Below are 19,991 nucleotides of genomic sequence, written 5' to 3'. Positions count from 1 at the left end.
CCTGTAAACTGAATGATTTCCAACTACTTTTTCATTAAATCCAGGTTGATCTTACTCTAGTGGAAATATTTTATATGTCCATACCTTGGAGTTCAGAATATACTTTCACATGACGTTATTGAGAAGGAAACATAATAGACTATTTCATTAATTTCAGGTCTATATCATCTATTCATTAATAAGTAAAAAATTAACTACATGTGCTAAGCTAGTATTCTGAAAAGCATTTCCAGGGATTAAAAATAATAAAAATGAGGCTCTTGTCTTTAAAATTTTTAAAATGATATTTCTGTGCAATTGTAGTTAGTGAAGTATGCAAACTATTATTAGTTGCTAAGTTGAACAACATAGAATATAATTGTAATGAAAGGAGAACTTAGGCAAGATATTTTTAAGAGTCTTAATGACCTTTGCATTGGGGATCCATGCCATTGGGGTATACAAATATTTCTATGGACAGAAGTAACTTCTGTTATCTTAGCATCTGTGCTAATTTAACCATAATTTTTCCTAAATATGTTTCAAAATATGCTTTAGTTTTGGACTCTATATATTCACTAAAGTGATGGCTCTAGAAACTCAATTGATTATTCTTATCTTTTGCTATTCAGTTTGCAAAATTTATGGTGATGTTGTTCATGTGTTAATGTAATGCCATTATCTCATATAATACTGTCTACAATCTTGTAAGATGAGAATTACTATCCACAATTTCACATTGAAAATGAGCCTGGGGAGTTAAAGTAGTTTGCCTGATCATATCATTATTGACGCACAAAACTAGCTTAAGTGCCCAGAGTAGTCAGTAAATGTCAGTACTCAGTAAATGGGACTTGGACTGGATGTGGGAGGGACTTTGCTTTAAAGTAGAAAACATTTTTTGGAAGGTGAAATACATACCAGGAATAAATCTGAGTTTCAAAAGCAGAGAATAAATATTCAATACTAAGGTTTAAGAAAGAAAAAACAAGATAAAAAAGAATTTCTGTTAAAGAAAAAAACTTTAACAGAGAATAAATTAAAAAAAACATGAGAATAATAACATAAGAAAGATAACCCTTAATCCACATTTATTATCACATCTTTTCCAGAAAATAAATATGTTTACATATTTCCCAAATTTCAAACTCTTGGCACTGAGTCTTTGAACCTACTTTTTTTCACCCACTTATCATCCTAGTCATGATCATAGGTAGTATGCCTACCATAACAGGATACACCATAAGGAAAATGTCAGGTGAAAGAAAAGGATTATAGAAAATTAAAATATGATCAAGTAATTTTATAAACTAAGTATATGTTAATGCTTAACACTTATAACCATTTAAAGTTCTGTATCTTTTTATTCTAGCCACATAATATAACAAACATTTTCAAATGTGTGTTAAATTAAATAAACAAAACTATAATGTCTAAGAATATGTCAGAGACTTTACTATTTTAATTGAATTTAAAAGCATTTCAAAGGAAAATTTGGATATATGTATGTATGTATATATATGTTTATTTGGAAAATAGCAAAATATTACTATTATAGTATGCTAATATTTACCCAAGTAGAGTTGTATAAGTTAATATTTGACATCATATTTTTTAAAGCAAAAATCAATTTTATCTCTCTCTCTCCTGGAAAAATTTACATTTTGCTTGGGAAAGATAATTTGAAGGACTATCTTTATTTCTACAGAATTCTACAAAATTCTAAAATAGTTTAGTCAACAACAGAAAGATATTCAAGAGAAGATGTTTGTAGTTCTATTATCCCTGAAAGTTTTGACTGGAAGCGTCTAGCGTTCCACTGAAAGAACATTCAGCAATCTTTTGCCCATTTTTAAGTCTGTGACATATTTCCCTGACTTGAGAAAAATGTAAAAAATTTTAACTTCTAAGCACAACACAAGAAGAAATAACCCCCCAAATATTAATGTTCTAGAGGACAGTGCTGAGAAATTTTTTAAGTTTGACAGATCTACCACTATATTTAGAAAAGAAATATAAAAATAAGTACATAGCATACATTAAAAATGCAATTGTTGATGTCAGGAAAAATACATTTTATAGGAATATAAAAATACAATATAATTCTTGGGTTACAAAACATATTTATACTATATATAAACATTGTTTCTCAGCCTTTTGGGTAAGATTAAGTGTAGTATCAAAGTAAAATAAACAGTCTATGACTTTAATATATGTTAGGAGGTAACTACATTGGGTTAATGGACAGTGGGAAAAGGTGCATGGGATATGATGAAGCATTAATAGATGATATCTAAAATAGATAGATTAGGAAATAAAATTTTAAGAGTATCATTTTTTATTTTAAAATACCTAGAAAAAATGAATTCAATGCTTATCCTTGGGAAGAGTGTCTAGGTTAAGTACAAACTGAAGAGTATGTTCTTAGTATTTGTTCATTTATTTATTTGACAGTGGGGTTTGGACCTAAGGGAGGTTGCATTTTGAGCTACATCTCAGCCTTATTTTTTTTTGTTTTGTTGTTTGTTTGTTTTTTGAAACAGGGTCTCACTAAGTTGCTGAGAGCCTTGCTAAATTGTCGAGGCTGGCAATCCTTCTATCTCAATCTTCCAATTACTTCCAAGCAAAATGTAATTTGTTTTTGTCGATTATGTTCATTTATAATATTGACAAAAACAAAAAGTAATTCAACCAAAATGAGCAAAAATAAATTAATAAATTGAACTCTGGGGTAACTCATGGATGGTCAAGTTGGGAAATTACTTTTACTTGAGGTGACCTTTGGTTTGGTATTTGTGATGAGATTCAGATTTTCCTTGATGGGCTCTCCTCCAGTTATCCAAGATATAGAAAAGAAGGAAGCCCTAGGGGAAAAAGGTGGCCTCAGGCCCTGCTGTCATGAAGAATCAGGAGGCCAATAAGGTGGTAAATACTAGATTCAAGAAAAGTCTTAAGAACTTTGTCATTGGACAGGACATCCAACCCAAGAGGAGCCTCACCTGCTTTGTCAAATGGTCTCACTCCATCTGACTATAAAGACAAAGAGCTAAAAAAAAAAGGAAAAAATAGGGCTGAGGTGTAGTTTGGTGGTAGAATGCCCCTGGGTTCCATCCCCAGAAGCACAAAAATAATTTTAAAAAAGCTATCCTCTACAAAAGGCTGAAAGTGCCTCCTACAATTAACCAATTCCCTTGGACCACCATACAGCTACTCAGCTGGTTAAGCTTGCCCATAAGTAAAGACCAGAGACTTGTAATCTCAGTACTGGGAGAGTGAGACAGGAGGATCTCAGGTTTGCAACCAGCCTCAGCAACTTGTAAGGCCCTCTGTAACTTATTAAGACCATGTTTCAAAATAAAGACTAAAAATAGGACTTGGAATGTAGCTCAGAAATAGAATGCCCCTGGGTTCAATCCCAAGTACCAAAACAAGCAGACAAAACAAACAAACAAACAAACAAACAAACAGACAGACAAACAAAAACCAGAGACAAAACAGGAGAAGAAGCAGAGGCTCTTGGCCATGGCTGAGAAGAAAAGGGCTGGTAATGGGAATGTCCCCACTAAGAGACCACCAGTCCTTCAAACAGGGGTCAACAACAGTCACCACCTCGGTGGGGAAGAAGAAGGCTTAGCTGGTGGTGATTGCACTTGATGTGGATCCCATAGAGCTGGTTATCTTCCTGCTTGCCCTGTGTCCGAGATGGGGGTCTCTTACTACATCATCAAGGGGAAGGCCAGGTTGAGACATCTAGTTCACAGGAAGAAATGCACCACTGCTGCCTCCATACAGGTTAACTTGGAAGACATAGGAGCTCTGGCTAAGCTGGTGAAAGCTATGAAGGCTAACTACGATGACAGATAAAATGAGATCCACTGTCACTGGGGAGGCACCATCCTGGTCTGAAATCTGTGTCTCTCATTGCCAAGCCGGGAAAGGCAAAGGTCAAAGGGCTTGCTATTAATCTGGGCTAAATGTACACTGTTGAGTTTTCTGTACATAAAATAATAAAAAATTGTCCTTCATAAAAAGATTTCTCTTGACAAAATAAGAGAAGAAAAGGTTCTCAGTAGAAGAAATATGGGAGTTGATCTCTCATTCAAATAAGTAATGCTATTGAGTGATGTTCATAGCTGAGTTGTGAATATAATTTTGTAGTGGAAGATTGCTGACATTTCTAAACTACATACATTAAATTTAGGTTTATATGCATTGGAATGCATAAGGATTATAGAAATTTACTTCCTTTTATATTTGATCCATGCTATGTAACATAGGTTTATATGTTGTATTGCTTTGCTAATGTTCTAGCAATCTAACTTTCAATACTCAGAAGAGAACAAAAAGAATGAAGAATGAATTACATGTGGCATAGCATAGAGAACTTGTAGATTTTTGTATGGGAAGCAAGCCTTTAATATATGCAAGCATATATTTTCTTATAAGCAGATGTTGACATTACAAAATAACAAGTAATTGAGGACAGATGGTGTGCTTGGCATACAAAAAATGCTTAGAGGAGAGTTAGCACTTAACAGAGAGAGCAGATTTCTCTTTCTGTTAGGGTTCTTCTGGCTTGAAATAGCCCACATTTCTCCCTCACTTAATGCCTCTTTGCAAAAAGAGTGATCTAAGCCAGCATGAAAATGGTAATGCATCAAATATTAATGACAGATAGAAGAATACATTTTATTCCAAATTGACCTTAAAAAAACCATGCTGCATAGTAAAAATGTAATGATAAATTAGTATTATTGTGATGCAAGGATTACATTTATATATTCTATATTTTTAATCCAACTTTTTATTTTTATTTTAATGTTATGATGACTACATCCATTTCTGTTACTTACCAAGTAAGTTAAGCTTAACCTCAATGCACTGATAGCTTAGTATTTCTGATAATTGCAGTGATTCAGACCTGAAACAGAGTAAAATAATGTGTGTACTTTTTCTTACTCATGTTTCCTGTTGAAAGTATGTCTGTACTTAACCAAATTACTAATGATGATACCTGAGGGAGGAAATAAGAAAAAAAAGTAAACTTTTACATCTAGTTAGGAGATAGCTCATGTTTTCAAGTTACCATTTTGTATAACAAAATTATATTATTTTTTCATTTTAAAATTTTTAAATATAACACCAAGACACCCTCACCATGCTTATAGCACTGAAAAAGAATGTTAAAAATTATATTTAAAGTATTTTCCTCTTTATAAAGAAAGAGAAATGACAGACTATATCTCCAATTCCTAAATGTGTACAATTTTTTATGCTCAATGGAGAAAGGATTTGAATTATTTCATCCCTCAGAGGCATCTCTTCCACACAAAGATTTTCCCATGGACTTCAAAGTAGGAACCACAGGAGTGCATATTAACATTGAAATGGATGAAAAACAGATTGAAATTTTTGAATGAGCATAGCAAATTGAAAGGCAGCTAGTAGAAATAATCAGTGGATCAGTCCGGCTGACAGGATCATTTGAACATCTGTTAAAGTCAAATGAAAAGGATGAATGTAATCTTCACTAAGAATGTGGAAGAATTTAGACTGGAAATCAGGAGACAGGGAAATGAAGAAATTATTTAACTCCTTAGATGCAATGGAATACTATTATGACTTAATGATGTGAGTGGAATACTTAATTCTTGATGGTTGAATTTTGTATCTTATGCTAAATCTCAGGCTGCACAGAGATTTTGGTAAGAATCACATCATTGGGTAGTTGATATTTATTATTGTCTGTAGAAGACTTTTTGAAAGTTAATTCCTAGAAAGGCTTTCCCCCCCAAAAAAAGAAAAATATTAGAAAGTTTCATAAACAGAAGAGCCTAAAACAAATTTGTGTGTATGGGAAGATAGAAAGCTTCCATATTACCTCCTTTTTTTTTTTTTTGCTGTACTTTAATTAAATTTGCCTAAAAATGAGCTTCTTTGAAATAGTCCTTAATGATTCTCAAGGATGTGTTATATTGGTGGGTTTTGTTTTAAATAATAACCTTAGAAGACTTAGATAATTCTAGTTTTCTCCTTACCTTTTGGAAGGTATGACTCATGTAATTCTCTTAAAAAGCAAGAGATTATCAGGGATGTTGTTTTTCTTTGATTTTTTTTTGTTGTTGTTGTTGAACTGGGGGTTGAATCCAGAGGCATTCATTCTACCTCTGAGGTACAATCCTAGATTACTAAGACTCTTGCTACTTACTGATACTGACTTCAAACCTGCAATCCTTATTTCTCAGCTTCCCCAAGTACTGAGTTTACAAGTGTGCATCACCATGCTTGGTGGGAGATTCATTCTGTGGAAATTTGATTAGGATTATTTCTATACATTTCAAAAGTTTATATTTACTCAGAGTTAAAGGATTATTTGTTAATTTAATTTATTAAATTTTTTACTGAAGAGGTTAAAGTAGTGAAGTTGCTGCAGATGAATCAAGAGAAACTTATGCATTCAACAAAGTTTGAGGCCATTATAATTGTAGGAAATAGAAAGGGTGCCATTAAAGGAAGAAAAAAAAAACTTTTGAAAAAGCTATTGCAGTTGAATAAATTCTTAAATAAAAATAGAAAAATCTCCAGCTGCAGTTGTAGGAAGTAAGCAAGATTCACCCAAGGAAGCTGAGGCTTCAGATAATCTCCAAGCTCAGTATCAACAAATATCAGTAGCAAAAACAGCAATTAAGTGTGTCAAGTGACTCCTTCAGAAAAAAAGTTCTTTTTCTCTTCTTCATTACTTCCATGGAAATAGAACAACTATTTATGAGACATAGGTGATAAAGCAAAGTAACTCCATCTCCTTCCATTATCCATCCTTAATGGTAGATCATGAAGGTTGCATGGTAGGGGTAGGAGGTCCTTCCAGAGTCACAATTTCCTGGCCATATCCTCCAGACAGTCTGATTCAATTGGTCTTTGTAGGACCCAAAGTCAATACTTTTTTCAATATCCTTCAAGGTGCAAATTTTCAAAATCTTTTCTAGTTTATTAAAAGTATGATATGCACCCAGGCATGGTGGCTCTCACGCTTGTAATCCCAGCATTTGGGAGGCTGAGATAGGAGTATCGAAGTTCAGCAGACAGCCTCACCTACTTAGTGAGGCCCTCCGCAACCTATTGAGACTTTGTTCCAAAATAAAGAATAAAATATGTGGCAGGGGTTATAGCTTGGAGATCAAATACCCCTGGGTTCCATCCCCAAACCCACAGACAAATGATATGCTTTATTGTTATTTATGCTTGATAGGCACTTTAAATAAAATGCCCCAAGTAGATGTGTTCTACAGTTCAATCACTAATGAACTTTCAGCATCCAGAAAACTTACTAAGCACATAGTAAAAACTCAGTGAATGTTGGCAAAGTGAATGAACATCTGAATGAGAATTACATTGCCTTCAGGAAAAATATCAGCACATGGATAGTAATATAGAATTGAAAGGTATGTTAATAGCTCTTAGAAAAAAAATGGTCCTAGAATTTTCTTCAGTTAAATTTTCAGTATAATGTGAAGAAAAATAAGCCTGCTTTGAAATATTCATAGCCAATTTACAACCAAAGCACAGTTGCATGAAGATGTCCCTGAAAGCCGTGTTATATCAAAATATAAAAAAATCCAAGAAAGTGGAACTGAGTCTATTTAAAAAAAGAATTTTAGTACAACACAAAAGTGTTGTACTAAATAAAATAAAAACTAAATAAAATATAAACTATTTGAAAGAGAGAGGGGTTGGGGGTATATCTCAGTAGCAGAGAACATGCTTAGCATGTGTGAGCCCTGGGTTCAATCCCCAGCACCAACAAGAAACAGGATCCAGTAGGCCTCACCACTTGGAAATTTCTCACTACTGCAGAACATTTCAGTGATTTAAGATTATAGTTCCTTTACTTCTTCTTCAATCACATTATTAGTTTTATAATGAATATTTTATAAATTTTGAATGTGGTTTATTGGATTAGAATACTTTAAATAAGAAGTAAGTTTTTTAACAAAAGTAGAAAAAAATGTGTTAATAACTATGGTATAATGAGAAATACATTTGGTCTTTGTCCCTGGTTCCTCTCACTGAGCTTCTGGAATCTTTGTTACTTACCGAGTGCTAGAAGTCTCTTTTATTACTTGTAAGTAGCCTCTCCTGATCACAGCTACATTTACACTAATGATGTCCATTAAGATGGGAACTCTGGTTTCCCTCAGGATGGGCTAGTTACAAGATAAACCAAGTGAATAGAGAGTTGGACTTTCTGCCCCAACCTACAACCTTAGGGAGGCTGGAGATGAAACTCTATGAGAACTCTAGAATGCATTTTGATGAGCTTCTAGATTGATATACACATCCAAACACCAGAGGGGTGGTATATGACAATGGCTCTGTCCCCATGGGACAGAGAACCGTTTTAGACTTCAGTTTTTGTGACTCATCATGTTATTTGTGGTCTGTACAGTAATCCAGTAAATGTTAATACACTGTCTTCTTGAGTTCTGTGAACTATCCTACCAAATTATCAAATATTAGGAGTAAATCATGGTGTGAAAAGCAGGCTGTGCCCTGCTCCAAGTTACTCCATGATGACAGAACATCATTTTTCAAGCTGTACCTAGCTCTGAGTTACTCTACTTTGTTAAGCATTATATTGCCATGAGTTACTCAACTTGAGTACAAGCACCAGGTGGAATGATTCTACACCTCGCTCTTATATGTAACCAACAACTATCTGCCCAGCTTGACCATACGGCTCAAACTGATAAATACATTAATTGTGGAAATAAAAATGACAAAGTGTGAAGTTACTGAAATAAATCCAAAGCTCATGGAGTCGTGGATATATCCAATCCATACCAGAAAATCCAGGCCTATGAGTTTATCAAACACAACAGATTTTCAAATGAAGCAACTCTGTTACCTAAGTTCATAAAAGGAGGAGCAGCTTAAGAAAAGACATGATGCCACACTCACTCTGAAATCTGGTCACTTGTCATGAACCTTGTCTAGCAAAATCACCATCGTGATGAACCTCCAATTATCTGTCCCTGGGTCTCAGCTCGGTGAGTTTTCTCCTGAACATGACGATGATGCACAGCCCACTGCAAGCTGACACCTCAAGCTGATGCTCTGAAACTGCCATCCATCACAACCCTTGTCTTGACAACTTTGAAGAAATGATTTGCCAAAACATTTATCATGTGTGGAAGCCAGAGAGACAAATGAAAGGAAAAGAGACCCCCATGAAAACAGGAGGGAGATCTACAGAGTAGTAGATGTAGATGGGGCAATCATGGGCCTAAGCCTTAAGTGGTAGTGTCTACACTAATTTCAATTAATGTTAAAATTAAACTGAATTGTGAATATCCACTTGGAGACAAGAAAGGATAAGAGAGGAAGAAAGCTGAGTTTTATCAATGCAGGAGCTACATCCGACTATGTGTAAAAGTATGAATATAGCATGGTTAACCTAGACACTCATTGTTGGGAGGGGAGAAGGGGAATGGGAGGGAGAGGGTACTAAGCACAATCTAAATGTATACCACTTTCAATATGTTCCACATATAAATAAAATAAAATATGAAAAAAATAAAAAATAAAATACTAACCTAAAGTAAATAAATATTAGTAAAAGTAAAAAATAATAAAAATAAACATTTACTTACACCAAAAAAGTCCCAATAAAAAATCTTAGAAAATTTAAATCATAAAAAGAATATTAAGAGGAGAGTAGAGATTTAGAAAAAGACAAATATAATGTTCATATTTCACAGTAGGAAGTTAACATATTAATTAAAATTGATGAATCATAGAATATGAATATAAGCACAGAAGTTTTAAATCATAAACACTGCCATAAGAAAATAAGATATAAAAATACAGCTACTAAAACCTGAAGCTATAGGGAGAAAGGGGGTGAGAGGTATTAATTGCTCACATTTCCACCGTAGGCAACCAGCAAGTCATATAAAAAGACACAATACAATTATCAGTAGTATTACCTTTGAAGCTATACTGGTTACTATCAAAAGACCAAAAATCAAAACAAAACCCCCCCCACGTTTTCCTATTAAATCCGCAGACTATAGGAGGTTATACCACCATAGTCATTTTTGTTCAGTGTTATGTCTTATTATAATTTTTGCATGTATCACTGTTATAATTTAAATGTATGATTAAAAATATCCTTTGAACTAGCAAATAAAACACCCTGAGATTTCACCTAACTCCAACTAGAATGGCCATCATTCAAAACACAAACAACAACAGATGCTGGCGAGGATGTGGAGAAGTGGGAACTCTAAGACATTGTTGGTGGGATTGCAAATTAGTGCAACCACTTTGGAAAACAGTATGGAGAATCCTCAGAAGAATGGGGACAAATCTACCATTTGATCCAGCAATACCACTGTTGGGTATCTACCCAAAAGAAAAGAAACCAAACTACCAAACTAATGCATGTGTATCTATGTTCATAGCTGCATAATTCACCATTGCCAAACTATGGAACCAGCCAAGATGTCCATCAACAGATGAATGGATTACAAAACTGTGGGATATGTACACAATGGAATTTTACTCAGCCATCAAAAAAAACTCAATTACATCATTTTCAGGGAAATGGATGGAACTGGAGGACACTATGCTAAGTGAGATTAGTCAGACACAAAAAATAAGAAATCAGATGCTTTCCCTAATATGTGAGAGTTAGGGAGAAAAGAGGAGCAAACAAGACAACCTAAAGGAGGAGAAATGAGGGGGGAAGAGGAAAATCTCTAAAGCTCACAATGTACTTAAACATATCGAAGTCAATCACTAAAACAAGCAAGGGAGGGAGGGCTGGGGAGGGAATGGGGTGGGATTTGGGTAGGGGTTAAATCAGCGATGAGTACATGTTTGTACACACAAGTTTTTTTACCCCAATAAGTTGTATGAATATAATGCACCAATAAAAAAAAATTAAAAAAAACCACTATTATCTGTAATGACAGGCAATTCAGAGAAACATTAATTCTTAAGATTTTATAATTATATTTTAAAATGCATGTACTTGAAAATAAAAGGCATAACCTGTGTGGGTGCTGCTTTATTCATTCAGCTATATTACTCCTGAGGTACATTTTATGCCCATTATGTATTAAAAGGCTGTCTGTGTGCTTATAAAGAAATACCTTCCTGTTTCAGGTTTACAGGTTAATCTTTTTCAAATATGTTAAGGCAGAGAAAAATATATTAAAATCTTTCTTTTAGATTATGTTCTACTTCAGCCTTACAAATTCTTTATTTGAATACATATGAAACGGGTTTCATAGAGTAGGATGTAATATGCTGCCACCAATATTCTTGAGCTATTTGTCTTATAAGACTAAAATCATTACATTAAAAAAATTGTGAGTATTCTCAAATTGTCACTTTAAAAAGACTATATGAGTGTTACACAGTGTTCAATTAAATTAATCAAGGGCCATCAATGTGGTATAGTGAGTTACTCAACAAGAGAATTTTGAAAACTAGAACCTGATTTTCATTTATAATGCATCTCTATCAAATAGAGTAGCTAAAGAATTAACTGTCATGACTAAACATAAAGGGAAATGTAGGGGAATAATGTTGGAAAGCACATTGAAAAACAATGTCTTCCCATTTATACTTGCATGTCCATACTAGAAACTTATATTTGTAAAATTTGTACTCTGTTCAGGTAAGTATTTGCTGCATTCAGAATGTAATTTCTTTATTTGTCAGTTCTAATGGGCAGGTAGTGGAGGACAAGGAGATTCATCCCAATGCAAATTAATAAGGCTAGTCTTAGATAGATTTAGAAATTGCTCTTTTGCAAAATAATCTACCCCCCCAAAAAAATAGTTCATTAAGAACAGAAAATGAATGCATTTGGAAAATAATAAAATATGTAAATGAATTTAAACTGGACTAATTAAACATATATATTATTGGAATGAGTTTATGGAAGCTGCTTGATTATATCTCATTGGTTCATTAACAAGGAAAGGCTATGTGTTCTCTCAGTGTGGATGTTTTGGTGGGTGTTTTGCTTGCTTTCTTTTTTTTTTCAACAGCAAGAACAGATTTATTTGGGGATGAAGCTGGGAGAAGGCACCTGACTTGGAGAAAGAGTCCGTGAGAGTCTGGGGCCCTTGGCCCCTGTCTTACAGACTAGAGGCTTGGGTATTTTTCTTGATGGGTATTCTTCTTTGGCAAATTGCAAAAGTCTTATAGGCTTCCTTTGCAAATGACTTTCTTATCATTTATCCTGTAACTAGGTTATTCCCTTTTCCTCTTTTTACACCCTCAGATTGTTTGAGCTTTCTCTGTGACCTGCTTTTTGTGTTTCTTACAAATAGCTTTCTATCAGACATATTTGTACTACTTTCATTTCCTACGGCTTGATGATCACTTCAATTCTGCTTTTTGAATTTTTTTTTTTCTGGCTCTTGATTCTGTACTCTCAGGAAGTTTTATTTCCTTCCCATAGGATATCCTGTATGTACAGAGCTGCCCAATCAGTAGATGGGCACAAATGATCTTATTGCCATCACAGAATACTGTACAAACATTCTCTCAATGCTGCTTCCTGCCTTTCTCCCTTTAAAGCCTCCTCTAACAAAGTGAAAAAGAAGCTGACTTCAAACCTTTGGTCCTTCCACTGGAGTGATAAAACCTCTGGACTCTTTTTTTTTCAATGCACATGAACTACATCTCCACGTGCAATCTGCTTTAGAGGATAGGACAACTTACATGTTCTCTCAGTACTTCTATTTCCTCTTGTACAAAATTGGGAATAATAGTGTTTACTTTGATAGTTTATTTTAAGGATTAAATAAAATCAACACAATTTTAAGAACTCCTAGAACAGGGTCTCATGTAGATTAAATCTCTTCAGGGATTTCTTTTGAAAACTACTGCCTAATAAGTAAAGACATTAGGGATTTGCGTTCTGGGGGGATATGAGTGGCCAAACCCATTGTACTAATATGTGTATATTATGGACCTGCTGAAGTTCATGAGTGTCAAAAATCATGAGTGTAGCATATCTTACAGAATATACTCCAACAATGTGTTGACAGTTATTAGTGCCTTGTAATTAATGGTTTATTTGCAGGTCTTCTGTAGTTACTTTTTTGCTATAGAAAGTCCAGCAAGTTCAAACTCTTGGTCAGAAAAATGTCTGGCCATTTGAAAAATATGTCTATTTTCCCCAGGGTTTGATTCAAACAGAGAAGTTAAATAATGTTATAGAAGAAGAAATCTTGACAATGTCTTAAGTTCTGAGTCAGAGTTACATAGTGTACTCTTATTATTTTGGAGAATTTATAAACATTAGGTGTTTCCATATGTCATACAAGTACAAACTCCAAACATAGATATCTTCCAAGGCCAAATATGAATGGAGAAATGGCTATTTCTAGCACTGGGACAGATAAAATATAAGATGAGCTTGGACTATCTTGTAGTGCCAGATACAGAAAAGTTCTCAAAACACAGCATATAAACAGGTGGTCAGACTGAAAGCATTTGTAGTAACCAAGGTTGTTGAGGCTAGCCTTGAACCTTAGATCCTCTAGCTTCCACCTGTGATTACAGTTGTGCACTACCCCACCTGGCTTATGGTTAAAAATATGAATTTCTGCTTAGGTTTGGAGAAAAGGTTTCTTGGAACTACCTTTCTCTTATGTTGTGGTTAAGGAGTATGTAACACTGGCTGTTCACCTTCATTTATTTTACTTATTTTTGTCTTTCTTACATGGGAACACAGACAATGTGAAAAGGTGAGAATGTTCTCTATGATAATTTACACTATTACTATGTTCCAGCAGCTCTTTTCATCCTCTCTCCTTTTCTACACCAACCTTGGCACATGTCAATTTAAATAGTTTAGTATCACTCTTCAACCAATGTGTATTAAAGTAAAGGAAGGAGGTGAGAGAAACATATATCTTATGTACTCTTTTTCTTATATCAAAACGGAAACCTTAAGAAAAATGTGTATTATTGTAATTGAAATTATAAAAAAATTCCGGTTTTCCGTTCTATTTTTATGTTGTTAGATGAATCATGACCCTACAAAAGTAATTCCAGTATAATTTTAAAAAGACATAAAACAATTATTTGGCCTTTCATTCAAGTAATAAGAAAAAGTACATCATAGTTTTAAAATGTCATTAGATCGTGATATTTTTCTTACTGTTTATAGGGAATTTTTGTATTCATGGATATCAAGAAATCCATAAAGAAAACATCTATATTCTCTACTTCTCATTTTCTTAACCATAATTAGAGAATGTGAAATGAGGCCACTTATTCATTATATTTCTTTCTCAGGCATTCATGAAATGCTAATTTGGAAAATACAATTGTATTATAAAGTATTTTGTTAGAGATTTTCACATTTTATCAAATAAGTACAGTGAATATATCTTGTGAATGGAACTTAATTTTATCTAATTGCTTGTTTTCAAAAGCACTTAAAATTTTAAAAGGCTAAATTATGTATATTTGAAATAAAAATGAATCACTTTCTTATTATCAAGATGATGAAAGAGTTATCCTTCATCATTGTTACATGCATTATGATAAGGATACTGTCTGGTATGCTTGACTGATTTAAACTGGTGCTTGCATTTTTTGCACAATTAAAATAAAGCAGAATACTTCTATATGCTATCTCAGAAAATGATAGCTCTAAATGCCTACCTTAACTAAGTTAGACACTTTTTTAGGTTTGATAATTTGAATTATTTTGTAAGCCTTTCAACAGGTGGATTATGACTAGGAATCATTAATAAAATAATTTTAGTTACAGATAAAATAAATTTCTGCCTGCTTCTTGTTTTATATTTTTTCCCTAAGTTTAAATTTAAAAATTATGAGCTACAAAAGATGACGGCTACTGTGGCACCTGGCAGAACTTTCCAGAATGCTCAGTAAGAGAGGAAGAGTAATGACTGTCCAGAGCTGCACATAGATATGGGATCCTTTTTGCTCTCTCAATACTGGCCCCAGACAGCTCACCAGCTATAGAAAATGGTGAAAGAAACTACTTATTATAATGTTCTGGGAGTCAAACCCAATGCCACCTAAGAAGAATTGAAAAAGGCATACAGGGAGCTGGCCTTGACGTATAACCCTGATAAGAATCCCAATGAAGGAGAAAAATTTAAATAAATTTCACAAGTTTATGAAGTTATGATAAAGAAGGAGAATGGACAATTAAGGAGGTGGTAATTTTGGCTCCCACATGAACATTTTTGATTTGTGTTTTGGAAGAGCAGGAAGGATAGAGAAAGGAGAGGTAAAAATGCTGTGCATCAGCTCTCAGTAACCTTAGAAGATTTATATAATGGTGCAACCAAAAAACTGGGTCTGCCAAAAAATTTGATTTGTGATAAATATGAAAGCAGAAGTGGTAAGAAAGGAGTACAGTGCTTGCACAACTGTGGAGGTACTGGAAATGCAGAAAATAATTCACTAGATAGGACCTGAAATGGTTCAGCAAATTCAGTGTGTGTGCATGGAGTGCCAGGGCCATCAGGAATGGATCAGTCTGAAAGACAGATGTGAACCTGCAATGGAAGGAAGATAGTTCAAGGAAAGAAGATTTTAGAAGTTCATATTGACAAAGGCATGAAAGATGGCCAGAAGATAGCATTCCATGGTGAAGAGACCAAGAGCCAGGACTGGAGCCAGGAGATATTATCATTGTGTTAGATCAAAAGGACCATGCTGTTTTAACTCGACTAGAAGAAGACCTTTTCATGTGTATGGACATACAGTTTTTTGAAACATTGTGTGGCTTCCAAAAGCTAATATCTACTCTTGATAATTGAACCACAGTCATCACCTCTCTTCTAGGTCAAGCATGGAGATATAAAGTATGTGCTAAATGAAGAAGGTAGCCTAATCATTGAGTTTAAGGTAAACTTTCCTGAAAATGGCTTTCTTTCCCCTGATAATCTCTCTCTACTGGATAAATTTCTACCTGAGAAGAAGGGAGTAGAAGAGACTGATGAGATGGATCAAGTAGAACTGGTAGATTTCGATTAAAATCAGGAAAGATAGCCTCATTGTAATGGAGAAGCTTATGAGAATGCTGAACTTCACTCCAGATGTGGTGTTCAGTATCAGACTTCTTAATGGGGCCAGTAAATGACACTCGCTGTGGGCATTTTATATGCAGTAGAGATTGAGTGAAGAACCATAATCATAATAATCACAATATGCTCACTACTTGCCATTTTTTGCAGTACTCCGAACTTAAATTTATTTGATCTGTTTTCTTCAATTTCTTATAGCTTTTTTCTTCAACTTTTTTCTAAAGTTTTTCTTCTCCTTTTTTGTCTACTTTTACACACAAAAATATGACTTATTAAAAACCCTATAATTTCCAAAATTAATAATTATGAAGTGGACTTTAATAATTTTTAATCATCATTGATTCTTAAGTCACATCAGTCAGGGATCTATTATACTTTGGGGAAGATATTTTGGTCCTATTACTTGGGAATATTGCTTCAAATTATATTTTAAAATGGCAATGTATTATTTTTCAAGTTTGGGAATACTCAAGCATCAAGTCTTCAGAGCTTCTGGCCATAGAAAACTCCTTTCTATATATTTCTTCACTTTGACTTTGGTCTTCAGTTTGGAAAGCATTCTTCTCAGTCTTACATTGCTTATAATGTAGTCTACCCTAAAAGAAATAGTGGGTGTAACAGATATAGAACACTAAGAGGTGCTCTCATCACAACCCACATTCAAAAACATTCTGAAACAGGCTCATGAAGGCTCTTTAAAACCAACTGTAAGATCTGTAGCCAACTCTGTGTTCAGTGACTTCAGGCTGGTGCTTAGAAATTGGTCATAGTGAACCTATATCACAGAAATCAATAAGTGCTACAAAGGCTGTTTATTTATTTTAGGGATTTTTGTCATTCTCTATACTAATCTGTTAATATGCAAGCAGACAGCTATGAAAGTCAAATTATCCACCCTTTCTAAACTTCAACTCTTGAGGAATTTGAATCTTGTTTTGCATGTATTAAGAGGAAGTATTGAGTATAATATTACAACTCTTAGATAAGAGACATGTAAAGATAAAATAAATTACTGAAGTGAGCTTTTATTTCTATTGTTACAAATTAAGAAGCTAATCAAGAATGATGAGTTCTTACAGAGCAAATAGAGTCATGTCTCTGGTCAAAAAGCAATTTGAACATACTCATGGAAATAATACAACACTGGGATCCTTACTTTCTTAGGGGCAGGATTATTGTAAAAAGTCAGAAAGATCTTCCATGTTCTTGGACAGGGAGAATAAATATCATCAAAATGGTCATACTTCCATAAGTGATCTACAGATTCAATGCAATACCCATCAAATTACCAAGATCATTCCTCATAGACATAAAAAAATCAGTCCTTAAATTCATTTGAAAAAAAAAATAGCCAGAGTACTTTTCAGCAACAAGAATCATGGAAGAGAAATCAAAATACGTACTTCAAACTATACTATAAAGTCATAGTAATAAAAACATCATGGTACTGGCACAAAAACAGATACATAGACCAATGGAGCAAAATAGAAGACTCATAAACAAATCCACACACTTACAGCCAATTGATTTTTGACAACGGGGCAAAAAACATATACTGGAAATAAGATAGCCTCTTCAACAAATGCTGTTGTTAAAACTAGTTAACCATATCCAGATAAATAGAAATAAACTCTACTTTCTTACCTTGCACAAAAGTCAATTCTAGAGGATCAAAGACCTGGAAATTAGACTAGATACTATGCAGCTCCTTGAAGAGGGTATAGGTCAAACACTTCAACATATAGGCACAGGTAAAACTTTTTCAACAAGACTCTAAAGACACAAGAAACTAAAAGGCAGATCAATACATAGAATTCCATTAAACTAAAGAATGTCTATAAAGCAAAGGAAATTATCAAGAACCTCAACAGAAAGTCAACAGAATGGGAGAAATTTTTGCCAACTATTCCTCTGATAGAGGACTAATATCTAGAATATACAGAGACCTCAAGAAATTCAGCACTAAAAATCAACCCAATTAAAACTGGGCAAGTGAACTAAATAGACACTTCACGAAAGAAGAAATTCAAATGCCAATAAATGCATGAAAAAATGTTCAGCATCACTGGCAATCAGAGAGATGCAAATCAAAACTACCCTGAGATTTCACCTAACTTTAACTAGAATGGAAATCATTCAAAACACAAACAAAAACAAATGCCAGCAAGGATGTGGAGAAGTAGGAACTCTAATACACTGTTGGTGGGATTGCAAATTAGTGCAACCACTTTGGAAAACAGTATGGAGGATCCTCAGAGGAATGGGAAAGAACCTACCAAATGATCCACCAAGCCCACATTTGAGTATCTACCCAAAAGAATGGAAACCAAACTACAAGATTAATGCATGCAGATCTATGCTCATAGCCACACAATTCACAGTTGCCAAACTATGGAACCAGCCAAGATGCCCATCAATAGATGAATGGATTATGAAACTATGGGATATGTACACAATGGAATTTTACTCAGCCATAAAGAAGAACAAAATGATGTCATATACAAGAAAATGGATGAAACTGAAGAACATTATGCTTAGTGAGATTAGTCAGTTACAAAAAGTAAGAAATAAGATACTCTCCCTAATGTCAAAGCTAAGGAGAAATAGAGCATTAGGAGCAACTCTAGGCAAAGGAGAATTTATAGAGGAGCAAATAATCAACCGAATTGAGGGGGATGTGAGAGAGGAAGAGTAAAATTTCCTAAGGTACATGATATACATTTACAAACATACCAAAGTCAATCCCTAAGCCAAACATGAAAAGGAAAGAAGAAAGATGGAATGGGGAGGGAATTGGAGAAAGTCTAAATTAATGATGTATTCATGTATGCCTCTACTGTCGTGTACCCCATTAAAATGTATGACTACAAATCACCAATAGAAAAAGAAAAAAAAGAAAAGATGTATGACAACACTGCACCAATAACAATAAAAAAAAAGGTGTGTGACTACAATGCACTAATTAAAAAAAGTCAGTCTAAGAAAGGTACAAAAAAAGAAAAAAGAGCCAGGCATGGTGGTGCACACTTATAATCCCAGCATTTGGGAGGCTAAGACCGGAGGATCGCAGTTTGCGGACAGCCTCAGCTACTTAGTGAGGCCCTCTGCAACTCAGTGAGATCCTGTTTCAAAATAAAGAAGAAAAAATAGGGCAGGGGGTGTAACTCGGAGGTCGAATGCCCCTGGATTCCATTCCCAGACCCACTAAATAAATAAATAAATAAATAAATAAATAAATAAATAAAACAAAAAGAAAAAAGAAGAAAGAGTAGAAATAAGGAAGAGTATAATTAAATCAACAAAACTCTAGACATACTTTGCTTTAATTTATTTGAAATTTGATAACAGAAAACATTAAAACATATTTTTATGATTCAAAATAAAATCTTTCTTAATAAAATAAAGTAAGCCATGTGTAGTGGTACACATTTGTAATCTTAATACTTGGGGAAAGTGAGGAAGATAGCATGCTTGAAGACAGCCTCAGAAACTTAGTGAGACCCTCGGCAACTAGGCAAGACACTGTTCCTAAACAGAAAAAGGGTAGATGTATAGCTCAGAGGTAGAATGCCCCTGGGGTTAATTCCTAGTACTATAACCTAAAGAAGAAGCCTACAGAATGGGAGAAGATCTTTACGAGCCACCATTCTTATAGAGGCTAATATTCAGAGTATACACAGAACTCAAAAGACTCTACACTAGCAAAACAAATAACCTAATCCAAAAATGGGCAACTAAATTGAATAGACACTTCACAAAAGAGATACAAATGGCCAATAGATACATTAAAAAAAAATTCAATATCATTAGCCATTAGGGAGGTGCAAATCAAAACTACACTGAGATTCCATCTATCCCCAATTAGAGTGGCAAGCATAAAGAAGTCAAGTAACAACAAATGCTGGCTAGCATGTG

The 19,991-nt window shown here is 34.2% G+C and overlaps 2 pseudogenes across 2 annotated transcripts in view; both read left to right on the top strand.

Annotated features, from left to right (window-relative positions):
• Positions 1–3,953, top strand: part of LOC308269455 (large ribosomal subunit protein eL8-like) — a 177,344-nt pseudogene extending 173,391 nt beyond the window's left edge. The window contains exons 2-4 of the transcript in view: positions 2,848–3,003; positions 3,100–3,210; positions 3,452–3,953. The product of the transcript in view is annotated as a large ribosomal subunit protein eL8-like (transcript). The remainder of the gene's footprint in view (positions 1–2,847; positions 3,004–3,099; positions 3,211–3,451) is intronic.
• Positions 3,954–15,006: 11,053 nt separating this feature from the next.
• Positions 15,007–16,116, top strand: LOC308270452 (dnaJ homolog subfamily A member 1-like; annotated as a pseudogene). Its single transcript has one exon. The product of its transcript is annotated as a dnaJ homolog subfamily A member 1-like (transcript).
• Positions 16,117–19,991: the final 3,875 nt, after the last annotated feature.

Source organism: Muscardinus avellanarius (assembly GCF_963383645.1).
Source record: "Muscardinus avellanarius genome assembly, chromosome: 11".
Lineage (NCBI taxonomy): Eukaryota > Metazoa > Chordata > Mammalia > Rodentia > Gliridae > Muscardinus > Muscardinus avellanarius.
Note: the sequence above shows the minus strand (reverse complement) of the source record. Positions and strands in the feature narration are given on the sequence as shown.